The sequence below is a fragment of the Nycticebus coucang genome, chromosome 4 (genome assembly GCF_027406575.1).
Source record: "Nycticebus coucang isolate mNycCou1 chromosome 4, mNycCou1.pri, whole genome shotgun sequence".
Classification (NCBI taxonomy): Eukaryota; Metazoa; Chordata; class Mammalia; order Primates; family Lorisidae; genus Nycticebus; species Nycticebus coucang.
Genome location: NC_069783.1, coordinates 15186337 through 15203905, shown reverse-complemented (window position 1 = coordinate 15203905; position 17569 = coordinate 15186337).

Sequence of the window (17569 nt, the reverse complement as noted above, 5' to 3'; positions counted from 1 at the left end):
TATGAAATCCTCAGAAAGGAAATACCAGAGGATATTAACAAATGGAAGTTGGTGGGAATGCAAATTAATACATTCCTTTTGGGAAGATATATGGAGAACACTCAGAGATCTAAAAATAGATCTGCCAGTCAATCCTGTAATTCCTCTGCTGGGCATATACCCAGAAGACCAAAAATCACAACATAACAAAGATATTTGTACAAGAATGTTTATTGCAGCCCAATTCGTAATAACTAAGTCATGGAAAAACCCAAGTACCCATCGATCCACGAATGGATTAATAAATTGTGGTATATGTATACCATGGAATACTATGCAGCCTTAAAGAAAGATGGAGACTTTACCTCTTTCATGTTTACATGGATGGAGCTGGAACATATTCTTCTTAGTAAAGTATCTCAAGAATGGAAGAAAAAGTACCCAATGTACTCAGCCCTACTATGAAACTAATTTGGGGCTCTCACATGAAAGCTATAACCCAGTTACAACTTAACAATAGGGGGAAGTGGGAAAGGGGGGTGTGGGTAGAGGGAGGGGGATCGGTGGGATCACACCTGTGGTGCATCTTACAGGGGTATTTGCGAAACTTGGTAGACGTAGAATGTAAATGTTTTGGCACAGTAACTGAGATAGCGCTGGAAAGGCTATGTTAACCACTGTGATAAAAATGTGTCAAATGGTCTATGAAGCAAGTGTATGATGCCCCATGATCATATCAATGTATACAGTTATGATTTAATAAAAAAAAAAAAAATGGAAGAACATACCATGCTCATGGATGGGAGAATCAACATTGTTAAAATGTCTATACTTCCCAAAGCAATCTACCATTCCTCTCAAAATACCAACAATGCCATTCCTCTCAAAATACCAACATCGTACTTTCAGGATTTGGAAAAAATGATTCTGCATTTTGTATGGAACAGGAAAAAACCCCGTGTAGCTAAGGCAGTTCTCTGTAACAAAAATAAAGCTGGGGGCATCAGCATACCAGATTTTAGTCTGTACCACAAAGCCATAGTGCTCAAGACAGCATGGTACTGGCACAAAAACAGAGACATAGACACTTGGAATCGAATTGAAAACCAAGAAATGAAACTAACATCTTACAACCACCTAATCTTTGATAAACCAAACAAGAACATACCTTGGGGGAAAGACTCCCTATTCAATAAATGGTGTTGGGAGAACTGGATGTCTACATGTAAAAGACTGAAACTGGACCCACATCTTTCCCCTCTCACAAAAATTGACTCAAGATGGATAAAGGACTTAAATTTAAGGCAGGAAACAATAAAAATCCTCCAAGAAAGCATAGGAAAAACACTGGAAGATATTGGCCTGGGGAAAGACTTCATGAAGAAGACTGCCATGGCAATTGCAACAACAACAAAAATAAACAAATGGGACTTCATTAAACTGAAAAGCTTCTGTACAGCTAAGGACACAATAACCAAAGCAAAGAGACAACCTACACAATGGGAAAGGATATTTGCATATTTTCAATCAGACCAAAGCTTGATAACTAGGATCTATAGAGAACTCAAATTAATCCACATGAAAAAAGCCAACAATCCCTTATATCAATGGGCAAGAGACATGAATAGAACTTTCTCTAAAGACGACAGACGAATGGCTAACAAACACATGAAAAAATGTTCATCATCTCTATATATTAGAGAAATGCAAATCAAAACAACCCTGAGATATCATCTAACCCCAGTGAGAATGGCCCGCATCACAAAATCTCAAAACTGCAGATGCTGGCGTGGATGTGGAGAGAAGGGAACACTTTTACACTGCTGGTGGGACTGCAAACTAGTACAACCTTTCTGGAAGGAAGTATGGAGAAACCTCAAAGCACTCAACCTAGAGCTCCCATTTGATCCTGCAATCCCATTACTGGGCATCTACCCAGAAGGAAAGAAATCCTTTTATCATAAGGACACTTGTACTAGACTGTTTATTGCAGCTCAATTTACAATCGCCAAAATGTGGAAACAGCCTAAATGCCCATCAACCCAGGAATGGATTAACAAGCTGTGGTATATGTATACCGTGGAATACTATTCAGCCATTAAAAAAAAAATGGAGACTTTACATCCTTCGTATTAACCTGGATGGACGTGGAAGACATTATTCTTAGTAAAGCATCACAAGAATGGAGAAGCATGAATCTTATGTACTCAATTTTGATATGAGGACAGTTAATGACAATTATGGTTATGGGGGAGAAGCAGAAAGAGGGATGGAGGGAGGTGGGTGGGGCCTTGGTGTGTGTCACACTTTATGGGGGCAAGACATGATTGCAAGAGGGACTTTACCCAACAATTGCAATCAGTGTAACCTGGCTTATTGTACCCTCAATGAATCCCCAACAATAAAAAAAAAAAAAATAGTTACTGGTTCTCAGTGGAATTTTTCAAGCCAGGTATTCTAAAATGCACATGCAAGAGTAAAGGATGAAGACCGGCCAGGACATTTAGAAAGAAGGAAGAGGATGTAGAGAAGAACAAAAAGAAGGTGAGGAGGAACGGAAGATACATCCCATCTGACATTAGATCTTATTAAGAAGCTGAAGTAATTAAGACTTTTATAAAGGTGTGATATTTGTAGATATCTGGACCAGTGGGATGGGATATTGAACCCTAATATATGACAGAGATAGAAGGATGGATGTCTGTGAAGAAGGTATATTTAATAAATGTAGGTGAGCGTATTAAAAAAAAATATTGATGCAGATCAGGAATGATTGGCTACTTCATGCAATACACAAAAATCAGCTCCAAGTGGATTATGGACATAATTGCCAAAGTAAAAAATGTGTTATTCGCTATGAAAAAACCCTAGTCATATAAACCAAATGTTAAGAGGAAATGGACGGACTTGATCACTTATACATTGCTCTGGAATGTGTGATTTTTTACAACCATGTTGGAAAATGTTATGGCATTACCATGCAAGCGGAATATTTTGATATCCTATGTTGCAGAAATCTCACCTTTATGTGTGAATCCAGGATAAAAGAAAAAAAAAGATTGAATAAAATCTTTCAAGATCACAGAAGTTATAAAATTTGGTTCTATACCTCACAGAAGTTATAAAATTTGGTTCCATACCTCAAGAAAAAATTATAAGATAATAACAAAATCAACACAGAAATAAAAACCAAATCAAAGATAGCAATATTAAAACAGATACCTTGAAACAATCAAAACAGAAGAACATTAGCTTGAGGAAAAAAAAACTCAGGTAAAGCCAGTTGGAAAATTACAGAGAGATCAAAGTTATTAGACAGTAAATGATAACTGTCAAAAAGACGAAGGACACCCTTTCCTATGATTGGTTTTCTTAAAAGCAGATATGGGAGTAAGTGAAATAGAAAATATATTCAAATGTATAATTAAAGGACACTTTCCTAAAATATAGAAAAATCTGTTCCTGAAGTTTTAAAGAGCAGAAGTTTAAAAAAAAATCAATAACGATACAGCCAGGAAATAGCCTGATGAAGGCTTTGAACTTCAAGGATTAATTAAACAAAAGAGATCAGAAACTTGATTTCATTTTTTTATGAATAAACTGATAATTCACATTAAGTTTATTTAAACAGAGAACTAAGACAAAAACATGATATAGGAAATACAACAAAAGCATAAACATTATAAACTCTAACAATGTAAGACAGTATAATTAACCAAAAGTAAGATATCAATATTCTTCTTTAGGGAATTAAAAGGAAACGTGATTGCATTAATTTCCTCGTTTTCTAGAGCAAAAAGGTAGGTACCTCCAGAAATACAGATTTATGGATAGTATTTATGATTGTTTTATTAACTATGACAAAACCTAAGGTTACATTATGAATTTCCCAGATTTTCTACAGGAATCACATGTGCGTGCGCACACCCACCCACACAAGCGCGTACATGATGATAACATCAGCAGAAACAATAGGATGGAAACGGAAAAGAAATGGAACACTTATAGCACATCTCTTCTCTCTTTATCTCTCCATATAAAACATAGGAACATTTTATTTATACATTTACTTGCTATCTGGAATGCCTAGAACAACACACTCTTCAAAGTAGATACTCACAAAATTGAAAAACATTAGTATCACTTCAGAGCCATTGAACTTGTTTTCTTATGACCTTCACCTGAATCCCCACCTCCCCACACCACTGAACTCTCCTTTCTCTGAAGTCCTTGTGGCCTCTATGGTCTGTGACTCCACCCTTTGAATACAGTCCTGGAGTCAAAGAGAAGATGATAATCAGAAGGGATTTTCAAGCAGGGGCAAGTCAGTTTGCCTGTCTGATTCAATTCCTTTCACTGTAAAATGTCTAACTTGAATCCCTCACTGTCTCTAGGGTGTGTGTCTTATTTTCCTAGTAAGCTATATACTTCTGAAAAACTCTCATCTTGAAAATGTTCCTTTTCTCATAAAATGCCAAACTCTATCTCTTGCTCATATTAAGGGCCCTGTATTCAGCTGTGAAATGTTAAATGATTGTTTTAACATTGGAAAGTTAGTAATACATTGAATATGTATTTTCCTCTTTTCCCAAACATTCTGCTGAGCACTTAATCACTCATTACGTAACATAATCTTCACAGTACTCCTATTATTATTTTATACTTGAACCAAAAAAATAAAGAGATGAATAAAGATGGCTAAGTCAGCATTTGAACCTGGGCAATCTGGTTCCTGAGTTAATTACTATATTGCACAGCAGAGGCAAAATAGTAGCATGTTTTTTTTTCTGACTCTTCAATTGACTCATAACCTGTATTTAAAGATTTGGGATACACGTGTCACTGCCTTCAACATGCCCAGCTGCACCTGCACTAGGAGACTTCTCACCCTTTCAGCAGGTGGGGAGGAAGCCCTGGGTGTGAAGAGATGCTCAGTGAAGCGGCTGACCTATTATAGAGGAGGATTTGCAAACCCCAGCCACAGCCGCCCAACAGCTCCTCTGAGAGCCAGGCCCACACACGGCAAAACCACACAGGTGCAGTCCCCGACTCTTCTGCCTGTCTGCGTTTCCTCTCAGACACCTTAGAACCGAATGCTTCCCACTCAGGGGGCAGGAGGCAGACAGGTCTGGGAGAAGGAAAGTGTTGGGCAAGTCCTGATTTTGAGAAACTAGCCCAGGCAGCAGTTTATTCTTAGGTGTGTGTGTCTAACTGTAAATTCTGCCACCTGAGATCTCCTTGAGCTTTCACAGTTCTAGCAAAGAATCTTCATTTTGGCTGTAGAAATGTGTTCATGTCTTGGAGACATGTTAGTTTTCTTTTCACGAATGTCCCTCAGTGGCCTGATATGCTGTCAATGACACTTCTGTATTCTGGAGCCTACTATAATGTAACATACTATAGGATGTTACAAGCTTTGTTCTTGAACTGGATCTCACTGGACCCCTTAGAGGGACTGACAAGTGGTTCAAGTCTGCACTCCTTGTGTCTGGAAGAACAGACTCTGACATGGAGCAGATACCAATGCACTTGTGAAATGAGTAAAAGGCCAATCAGTTGCGCAGGGAACACATAATCTATCCAATGGAATTGAATCAAAGGGAGCTGCTGAAATGTCTGATTAGAAAGCTAGTCTCCTGATCCAAGGCCCTAAGGATCTTTTCCAAAATCTAGGCTCCTGACTGAACCTAAAATTTATGCAAGTATACACATACTTACAAGTCAACAAGAACGTGAATTGTTCTTTGTGGTGTTCAGATCAGCATTTTATTTAGTATTCAAGATATTGGTGCAATGTTATTTTATATATGACATGTAAAATAACACCATGAACATTCTGTGTATTTACTAAAGACACAAAATAGAAACAACTTATTATAATACAGGAATAATCACTTTGGCATTTGGAGGGTATTTCCTTCCTATTGTCATTCCCATTCCAGTACACGTGTGTTTACGTATCTATCCCAACAGCCAGATCATTGAAACATATGTGTATCTAGAGATAAATATCACCTCCCAAAAGATGCATGTTGAGGCTGGCCCAATTTAATCATAGGTGTCCTTGTAAAGAGAAGATAGGAAGGTGAAGACTAGGGAAGGAGACGTGAAGACAAAAGAAGAGGTTGGACTGATGCAAAGGGGACCATGGGTCAGGGAATGCAGTAGCCTCTAGAAGCTGGATAAGACAAGGAACAGATTCTGCTCTGGAGTCTGCAGACAGAGTAAGCTCTGCAGACATATTTGGACTTCTGCCTTCCAGAAGTACAATATAATAGATCTGTGAGTCATAAGCCACTCATCTCTAATGTAGTTGTTATAGTGGCAATAGAAACCCAATACAGATACATCGTGTATTAGTTTTCTAGGGCTTCCATAACAAATAGCCATAACTAGTAGTTTATATACAATATAACAAAATCTATTTTTTTACTTGTAGTTCTGAGGGCTAAATAGCCAAAATGTAAAGCTGGCAGGACAACATTTTCTCTCTACAAAGACCCTGGAGAACAGTCCTTCCTTGCCTCCTCTTAGCTTCTGATGGTCGCTAGCAATCCTTGGCATTCCTTGACTTATAGGTAAGTTACTGCAATCTCTGCCTCTGTCATCACATGGCCTTCTTCCTTTGATTGTCTTCCTGTGGCCTTCTTATAAAAACGCCAGTCATTGGGATTTAGGGCTCACAGGTATGACCTGAATCTAACTAATTATATCTACAAAGACTCTATTTATAAATAAAACCACATTCTGAAGTTCCAGATGAACATGAATTTAAGGGTCTGGGTGTATTTAACCCCATATAAATAGATACTTTGAAAATTCCAGCTATGCTGTTGCATAATATTTTCTTATACTGTTGCATAATATTTTTGTATGTTTAAAGCAAAATTTACTATGTTTATTCATTTTTCAAAAATAACACATTGCTATACTTATCTAAGCATTAATTATTTCACTACCCCAAAGGGAAAACTGCTGCAATACTGGTCTCACCTCTCTGGATTCTCTTCCTCTCTCAAATCTTGGGCCTGAAATTTTTCAGTCTTAGTAGCCCTTCAAAGCCTTCAAACAATACATTTTTAAATACGAAAACTATGATGGCATGATATTTTATATACTATTAACTGCTAAGGGTCTGAGATTCTTTTCCCCACTTGCAAATTGACAAGTTATCCTGTTACAGTTGCTTAGATACTGTGAAAGATATGAGTTGCATAGGTCAGGTACAAAGGCTGGCTTATTTACCCAATAGCAGTAGGAGTTACCAGAATGTCATTAAGTTCCCAAGTCTCAATTCTGATAGGGTGCTACAAAAAGAGCCAAGCTATGTCTGCATACACAGTGGTTGCATTACAGGAAGTAAGCCCTGAATTTAGGAAATCCCAATCTCTTATAATGGTCTCTAAGCAAACCTGCCAGATATTTGCCCTGGAAGAAGACATTTATAGCCATAAGAGCAAGTTTGAAAAGGTGGTCCAAAATAAAAGCTGTCAGCATCATTGCTTGCAAGATATGCAGAAATGCAAGAGACTCAAAGACAATTATGTCTTAACAAGATCCACCCTCCTTCAATTCTATACCACAATCTAATGTTTTGTTGTCTACTAAGTTTTCCCATGAGTTCTTTGTTACTTCAGCCACTTTGATTAATCTGACTGAGAGGGGCCAGGATCAACCCCATTCAATTTGTCTCATACATAATTTAGTTAAGACTATGAGGCCAGGCAAGGTGCTCACATCTGTAATCTTAGCACTTTGGGAGACCAAGGGAGGAGGATTGCTTGAGCTTAGGAGTTAAAGACCAGTCTGAACAGGAGCAATACGTATCTCTATTAAAAGTAGAAAAACTAGCCAGGGTAGTGCATGCCTATAGTCCCAGCTACTGGGAAGGCCAAGGCAAGAGGATAGTTTGAGCCCAAGAGACTGAGATTTCTGTGAGTTATGACACCATGGCACTCTACCCAGTGTGATGCAGTTAGACTCTGTCTCCACAAAAAAAGACTATGAATAGGACTCCAATCAGCACAATGAGGTCAACCTGCATTATTAACCTAAACCATGTCCCCTCGTTCCCCAGGATCCAGGACTCAACTTCCTGAACAAATCCCATAAACCATTAGAGTCTATTTTTAACAATCAGTTTGCTTTCTCCTTAAGTTTCTGTACTGACATTTCTACTTGTCCTGGGAATTAATCCATGATAGATTATTGATTGTACAGATTCTGTTTTGGCCTGAGAAATGCAAGTCTAAGCCAATCTTAGATCATCCATAACAACCTTGGTATTAGTGAATTGGAATTTACCTGAATGTCTTCCATTTTCAAATTCAGTGTCATTGATTACTTCACCTAAATAAAGAAAAGGACAAATTCTATACTAACTTTTTTTCATGGATTATTCCTATTGCAGAAAAATCTACCTATTCTTTTTCTTTTTTCCTTTATGGGGGTGATGAATGTGCAAAAATGACAAATAGGTTATTCCTCCAGAAAGCTTAAGCAATGAAGGGGACTCTCTAAGGTTTAAATGATTTACTGAAATTGTTTTAAAACAATTTCAGGTCATTAATGACCAACACTATGAGGGGCAATCACCGTGTACAAAGACAAGGTATTTTTGGTTTTCATGCATGGAGTGCAATCTCAAGGGGTCACATGGCACCCCTAGAGGAAAGTGTTGGTACCTGTCAAGTGGGACATTTATTCTTCTGGAGCACAGGTTGATGTTTCTTACATAGCATCTTCAGGGGCAGCTTTTAGTGTTCTAAGTTTAGTTGCAAAAAATTTTTCTTTCTGAGGTACTGCCAACCTGTTCTTTTGTTCATGCCACCACTTAAGTGGCATTTGTTTTCTCCATGGAATAACTGATAATTTGGCATGGAAGGCAGCTAGAAATGTTGATAATGTTTTTCAGTGAGAAGTGCGGGAGTTAGGATATGTCTTGCTGTGTCTTCTAGACTTCTCAGGCTTATCTAACGGGAGGATGATAGACCCAACAGTCAGTGAAATTTAAGACACTTGCAACAATTTGGGAAATCAGCACCAAAGAAAGCTCTGGAATTTTTTCCGAAAAATGAAATATTGTTAAAGTCAATTCTTTCCTCATCTATATCCATGTCATATATACCCATGTTGTTCCCTCTCCAGGAGTTAAGATTTCTTTCCAGAGTAACTTGCTTTCTCTCCACTTGTACAAAATCAATATGCCACATTCCCTGTATTTTTCTCATTCATTCCCTACTCGTACTTAGACATTTTGTCTGACAGCGTTATGAGTAAGAGGGACAAAGACATTTTTATAAAACTTAATAATTAAGTTTGAATATCCCATCTTCTCTAATGACTGGGCTATAACCCAGGCTGTGTACTAAAGAAGTAGTGCAGAACCCTTTTAAGAGAAAGAAAGTTATAATAAGCTCAAGTATGATCAAGATAGAATCCTGAATTTTCGGAGTTGACATAGATAACCTCCACTTCTTTCATCTTGATCATTGCCCAGGAAGAGTCAGAAAGTAGTTTTCTTAGGACAGCTGAGCCACATTCAAGGTCCAAACTGCCTTGCTAAGGTACATGTAGAACAGGTGGAGCTGAGGAAAGTAGATTCAGAAAATGTTTTTGAGTCAATTTTTGAGGAAGCCTTTCCAATACTCTATAATACCAGATGTATTATTACTATGTTAAAAAATAAGTGAAAGTTCAATGTAGTAACTTAATCCATTGTTGAGTGGGTGAATGACTTTGAGATAAAAGACACACCACTGTCGACAACAATTGGCTTACAAAGCCAAACACATGACACAGATGACTTTCGAAGACCACTATGGTTAGGGTGGAGTTGGCTAATGGGATAACACCATCGCATTTCAACTGAAGAAGTGTCAATAGTGGTGAGGCACCACTGTCATTAATGGTAATTTTGGGGAAACCTCTGCCTCCCTCTTTGCTTTCAAATTTTTACTTGATCAAAAACACCTGTTCTTGCTTCAAAAGCGTATGGAGATAGTTTTAGATGTTTCATTGCTTTAACCTCGCCTTTGGATTCCCCACTTAGGAATCTGAAGCAAAGCAATTCTCCAACATTCTGCCAATGTCAAAAACAAATTTACCTTTCATCCCTCCAACCAGAGACAAGAAATGAAAAAAATGATGACATCCATAAAGTTTCCTCATCTCCAGGTTACAAAATGAATTATGTTATAATTGAGGATTTAGTGATAGACTCTTTTAAAAAAAAAAATCTCACTCTCCCATCTGTTTCACTATAGATTAAAACAGATCAATATATTTTAATTTAATTTAAATTATTGAATTCAATAATTATTATTGAGTGCCTGTTTTATGGCAGGCACTTTGTCAAGTATGAGGAATATGAAGAAAAAAGTCATTGTCATGCTTTAAAAGACATTTGACTATTAAAGGGACATAATACAGCTCAGTGCAATCTGTGCCAATGCACAATTTATCATGTGTTCCAAGAACAGAAAAATGGCATCTCTAGATGTCTACTCTGGAAAGCAGACAAGATTATTGAGAACTTCCTAGAAAAAGCCCCTGAGAAATCCAGGCTCTTGTTTGTTTATTTTGCAGTGACCAGGGGAAAGATAAAAGAAAGTGTTGAGATGGGATGGTACAAGAAGCGGGAGTGAGACATTGGTCTACAGTTTGCAACATAAGCAGGCGAGTTTACAGAAGGTGAAGGTGGAGCTGTAAAGATGGGCTGAAGGTGATGAAGGATTCAGCCATGCTTAGATTTTATTCTACCTTACTCTTTATTTTACTCCATTCTTTATTTAAGCTACTGTATTATGCTCTTAGACTTAGACATTATTCTACTAGTGATGAAGAACCATTAAAGAGTTTAACAGGAGAGTTACACAACTTATTTGCATGCAGATTAATCCTCCAGGATATCCAAATAAATAACAACATGAAGAACATGCAAGTAGCTAGAGAGAGACTGATCAAATGACATTTTTGGTAACACATAAAGTAGACAGTGAGGCTCAAAGGGGGAAGATTTTAAACCTATTTAGGAGACAGAATCAACAGAACCTGTAAGTGAAGGAACTAAGAGAGAAGGAAGGGAAGGCATGACTCCCAGGTGTCTAGCTTTGGTAACAGACCACAGTGTTGGGTGACAGTGGCTCTCCCTGAGACAGGAGAACATGGGACAGTGGTTTTAAAGGCTATTGACAAGTTTAGATAAACATGATATGTGTAGATAATCATTGGTGTGTCTAAAAGTCAATTTGGAGGTTATTAGCCCATGACTTTTCACTAAACCTTGGCGTCTAGATGAGAACTACTATAGAGAATATACTTTGAAATGTATCAAAGGGAGACCCTAGGAGGGAGTTCTGCCATGAGAGAGAACCGTGCAGGAGAGATTAAGTTGGAAGTATGGAATTTAGTAAAATAAAAATGGTGGGTGACAGGAAGGAGAGCAGTGCATGGGAAGATGACAGCTAACTATTAGTTAATTGTAGTGAGCTGCCAATGTTATCATTCAGAATGGACTGAGCATGTCCTTTAGGAACATTTCATTATATAATGTTGAGTCTTTCTAAGAATTAAAGGGACATCCTCTGGGTGTAGCCTTCCCAGGGTCTCTGATTCTATTAAAGGGAAAACAGGAGATGGTTCATCCATTTATGTTATGTATTTCCCAGCAAGCATGCAGCACGTTCAGTGGGAAATCATAGTTGGAGAATATCAGAGAAGGAGCAAGATATCCTTGAGAATAGAAGTGAAAGGGTGGTCAGCTCATCATTTAGACTTTGTCAAATATTAAAGAAGAAAAAGGAGGTGGATGATAAGTCTAAAATTGAGTCCGACAACAGCATGCCTTATTTCACTAGAGAGATACCGTAATAATGAACAGTTCCACCAATCTCACATCATCCATTTTCTTTTATGGGCATGCCCCCAGTAAGATTTTATAAAAATGTGTCTGGAAGAAAATAGGAAATGTCACTGAGGCTGAGTGCCAGTCAAAATGAGCAGGAGAAAAATACAGACTCCTGTAATTAGGTCCTTAGATCCAGCTCAGACTGCCACATCTGTGGCCACGCTGTCTTCCCCACTAATGTTCTGATCAGGTACAGTGTCCTGGGAAACAAAGGGGACAGAGCTTCCCTTCATGGAGTAGCTAAGCAGGCTCTGTACAGACCCCAATGGTGACTGGCTCTCTAGCATTTGGCAAGTTAGTTTACTGCTCTAAGTGGCATGGTTTTGTTTATATTTTGTTTTTGTTCTTTAAAAAGTAACCAGACTCTCTTAAAAGATTATTGAGAGGATTAAATTATCCTTTAAAATTCTCAAAAAGCCTATGAAATTTTTTGAATATAAGACAATAAGCAACTTCTTAATCCTTCCTTCCTTCCTGCCTGCCTTCCTGCCTTCCTCCCTCCCTCCCTCCCTCCCTCCCTCCCTTCCTCCCTTCCTCCCTTCCTTCCTTCCTTCCTTCCTTCCTTCCTTCCTTATTTTCTTTCTGGGTACCTCCATCCTTCCTTCCCTTTTTCTCCCAGTGAGTATCTGTTCCTTTAGGAAAAGAGCCTGACCTCCTGGGAATCTAAGTGCCACCTTCTCAGAAATCCAGATTATTTGTATGGCAATATTATATCCCCCAGATAACAGGCCCAAATCTGAAAGTGTCCCTAGAGGTGGAAAGGTCCTCAAAGGCCCATGGGTTCCCCTAAGCAGATTGACCTTGGGGACTTGATTACAGCAGCAACAAAGTTCTTCCAAGTTACAAAATGACACAGCTGCTGTGAGAACCATATGCAGAGTTTTCCATCTCATTAACAAAATGTTTATTCCTCACAAATCCTTGAGGAAAGAATAACTCTTTCTCAAGAAAACAATCTCGCATCTCTTTAGCCTCTGAAACTGGATTTCATACCTCCATACACATTGGAAACATAATTTTCTACTGCAAACAACTGTACTCTCCAGAACTTACAGGAGGAACAGGAGTATCCCCTTCTGACATCCCAGCTTTCTGGTATTTTCTAGACATAAAGATGTAAACTGTCACTTTGAGAATCACAGCTATTCAATTTTTACATGTGACCTATCTAAAAGTATCAGGAAAGAGAATCTAAACTGATGTCTGGCAAGTAAAACTGTATGTTAAATTGTCTTCATTACATTCAGAAGGACCTTTTAATCTCTTGTTGAAGGGTCTTATTTCCTCACTCTAAAAATAGTGTTTCATAATGTTTAAATTGATGCCAAATTTGAAGCAAAAAAAAAAAAAATTGAAGTAGAAAGTGAAATTATGGGTAGAGGATGTACCAAAAAGAAATACTAGTTAACATCAAAAAAAAAAAAGAAGAAAGAAAGTGGAAGCTAAATATGAGAAATATTGGAACGCAAAGGTCATAGCAGTTAAGGAATATTTTTTGCTGCACGATACACGTCGCATGCCTCAGTCCCCCACCGGGGTTACCACTGCATGGCACAGTAAGGACTGTCCAACATTAACCCTGAAAACAGGGGAAAGAGTGTCAATTAGTCCAGCATTTTGAAGAAACACTTTTATCCAAAATTGTGAATATTGAGTAAGCCATTCTTTAAGTGTTAGTTTCTAGTATCTGGGATTTCATTGACTTCAAAAATAGACTCGCCAACAGCATTGGGAAAGGATATGTTGGTAGAAAAAGAAAACGTCAAGAGTTTCTCAGTGGGCACTGACGTCCTAGTGGGAACTGGAATACTATAACATTCACAAATGGATGTCAAATTGAATCATTTCTAGATAAAAATTTCTCCCTCTCTTTCTGGATTGACTTCTGTAGGAAAACAAACAAGACAGATCCAACTCCCCTGATTACTAAAAAAGAATTAATTTATACAAATTCATTAGATTTAAGAAAAAAGGACCAAGTCAGTAGGACTCCCTGAGCATCTGCTGAGAAAAAGACCATTCTCCCGGGTAGCTCTCCCAGCTTCTCTGAGCATCTTTCCTCTGCCAGCATCATGTAATTCTCACACAAAGAACAGAAGGGCTCAGAGATTGGGTCTCTTGTGTTTGGAGGATATCTGATGTTTTCAGGAGAACTTTTGTAAGGTCCAGGTTATAGTTCCTGTCAAATTAGGAGCCGTCATTCAGAACTGTACTTTGTCCAGTCACACTAACACATAAAATTAACCAATGTAGCCCCTATCTCAGTAGTCATTTGGTTCAGATGATAAGGCTATTTCTCTTAGTTCCAACAAGCAGTAAGAAGTAGATCCATGAGCTTACTTCTGGTTGAACAAGAGACTTGCCTGCAAGGTTATGGCTCCAGGACTGGTAGGCAGTTGGCAATGGACGTATCAGGAAAAGATAAGAAGAGCGTCAAAGGGTTGAGAATAACAAGTGCAGATCCCATTGGCCTCATCATGGTTATGTAAAGAGCACAGTCTACTGAGGAAAGCAAGAGGTATCAGGAAGAAAATTTCCAATCAGATCCCTCTTTCCTCACCTGTTTCTTCCAATCATAGTACTTGGAATTGGTTTTCAGAGGTTTTTCTCCTTAGAAAACAGGAAACTCCTTTTCTTCCTAGGCAAAATAATAAGCTTTCCTATGCAGTAATAAATATAGTGTGCTGTGTGTGAGAGAGAGATCAGAATAAGCCTGCAGCCTCCTTGGATAGATAATTTTCCTAAACAGACAATTCCTCCTTACTACACGTATGTCCCTTTATAAAAAGTTGTCTTCTGATACAGTTCTTCTGAAAAGGTCTTGAGGGCAACTAAGGTTTCCATGGAGATGGCCTTTGTATATGTCAATTATGAGGAAATTGAGAGATTGTCGACTAGAAAAGAATAAATATAAAGAGTCCAAGACCTAGGAGGGCAGGGAAGAGACTTATCTCCTTGAGGTCTTACTTCCCCGGGTCTCCCTTACAGGGACGAGTTAGTAGCAGGTTTAACAGTTGGAAGAAGTACCTCTGCAGCTCTGCAGGACATGAGCAGTGGGCAAGAACTGTGGTGTTTATAGCATGGTTAGGCTTTCATTTAGAAAGGTAAATCTCCCCACAGTGTGGGTAATCGATCCAAGAGGCTAAATAAGGACCCGAACTGAGGTAATGACACAGGACAGAGTAAATCTGTAAGCTGCACATGAGTGAGAATGAAGAGAAACAGGTGACAGGTGAAAAGAGTAGAAGAGCTCAGTCTAAGGTATGTTGAGTCAGAATTACCCATGTAATTTATAAGGGATTCCCGCAATTAAGTATTTGGTCCTGAGGCACAGATGAAAAATCTGAGTTGGGGATACGACCATGGGTGCCCTCAGTATTCGGGGCTGAGGGGAATTTAAAACAGTGCAAGTAGGTGAGAATTGAGGAAAAGACTAGAAGGCTCAGTGACACTGGGGGGATGGGCAAGAACAGGGGAAAGAGAAGCCACATGACTTCCGTAGAAACACGGTCGAGAAGCGCAGCGCACTGTGGAGGCACACACCGCTCCTGGGGGTTGAGAAGGATGTTGGATTTTGATCAACAAGAGAGAGAGGTGTCTTTGGAGAATCTAAACTTAAACTGAGGCTCTTTTCAGTGAAGATTAAGAGATGCAGAGCCAAAGACAAGGACGGTTGAGGAAGTGTGAGACCAGAGGATGTTGATGGAGAGGAATTCCTAGGGGAAACCAGACAGGGAGTGGGCGTCTGCACACAGAGCCAGGGAGAGAGATGAGACCAGAGACTAGTCCAGAAATGAAATTACGCAGATTTTAAATTCTATCTCAAATTTGTCATGTGCATTTCTGAAGCCTATGCAACACGGGGCCCAGGGTGATCTGTCACCCCTGCAGAAGTCAGGAGTCAGGGTTTGGGCTGATTTTTACAAGCACCAACCAGGAAAGCATTGTTGGAATGCATGGCTATAAACGTGTCCCTTTAAATGGCGTGTCCCTCTAGACAAACTCAGTCCCATCCTTCAAGACTAGCATCTGCCTGGGGGAGGAAGGATTCATGTTTCCAAAACTGTCCCCTGGGGAGGGAGGGATGGGGGAGTTTGGGAAAGTTTAAGAATCGTAGTTTCAAAGCCTTTTCCAGGCATTGGCTAATCAAGCCCCAACAAACACAATGAAGAAAAAAAAAAATAAAGAGCAAATAACATCTCTGATGATTGGAGGTGAAGTGACATGATGAAAGCTCAAAAATGGAAGGACTCCCCAGGAAAAGTGCCAAGGTTTGGAGAGAAGCCCCAGGTAAAGGGATCCCCCAGAAAGCACAGTTTCCATCTATAACTGAAGAGACCTCAGTGCGTGAGGGCACCAGTCCCATGTTTTATGCACAGATTCCCAGATGTGTTCTCTCCTTCACTGGAATTCCTGGAGCTAAGACTGACAACAGGTGTATTAAAGAGCTATAGTTAAATCTTAATAGAATAGCTTGTCATGTCAGTTTACCTTTACCAAGCTGGCAAACAGTAGAGTACTCTCAGTATATATGGGAATGAGCTGGGGGCATTTTCCAAGCCTGTAAATTCTGGAAGTCCCATGGGACGCAGAGGGGCCCAAGGCCTCCTTCCCCGAGAGCCTGGTGATGTCTGGGTTAGTAGTTCTGGGTTAGCCCTCTCCGAGGGAGGAAGCCAACATGGTCTGATGAACAGCCTGGGGTGTTTCTTAAGGTTCTGTCCTCCTTGCAAGCCCGGAACTCTAATTTCTGTGTGCTTGCCTTTGTGAGAACACAGGAAATGCCTCTGCTTCTCAGTGGCTTTCTGTGTGGCTTCTTAGACCTGGGCCCTGAGGAGATAACGGGCACCTGTGTCAGGGAGAAAAGCTGTGGCAAGAGTCCGGTTTTCTGGTGGTTTATGTTGGGAACGCTAGCCCAGCACCAGCTACTCCATCACAGGGAGAAGAGACGTCCTATGCAATTGCTTTTATTACTGAATCACAGGGATAGGGAATTTAAAGTCAGATTTCTACCTTCCAAAATACACACAAGCAAAACATACAGATAGTATTGGCTGAAGGAGTTCCATAATTGCAGAAGACCTAATTTGCAATGCCATAGGATTAGATGAGTTAGAGGGCTATATGCATAAGTGAAGCCCCAGGGAAACTCAGAGAAAAGCCAGCAGCGGCCTGCGGAGAAGGCAGGCCAATGAAGTCAGGCAAGAGTAGGTGCAGACGCAGCGGGTACAAACTTCACAGTCCAAATGGTTTTAAGCTAGTAATGATGCTGCTTACTTTATTGCTTTATAACTAAATTTGACTTATTGCTAGAACCACCACTCCTCTTTGGTAAAATTCAGTTTAATCTTACCAACTCAAGAAATATTCAACTTCTTGCTTAATATTCAGTCTCTTGAGAAACCACTAAGTCGATTTAATAATTTTCCTCCTCCCTTTTCGTTTCATGGACGGGGCTAGAAGGGGCAGAGGCTGGGGGATGCTTCAAGGTGATCTTATTCCCAGGAATTTATTATTATCAGTTTGTTTAGGTTTGAGAAGGAGGTTTACCTATTATTCGAGCATTGAGCGACTGCCATGGGCATGTTACCTAGGATGGCATTTTCCAAGATGAATAATCGCTCTTCACGGATCACTGCATCCATGATGGGGATTCCACACGTGTCTGTTACTCAATCACTATGT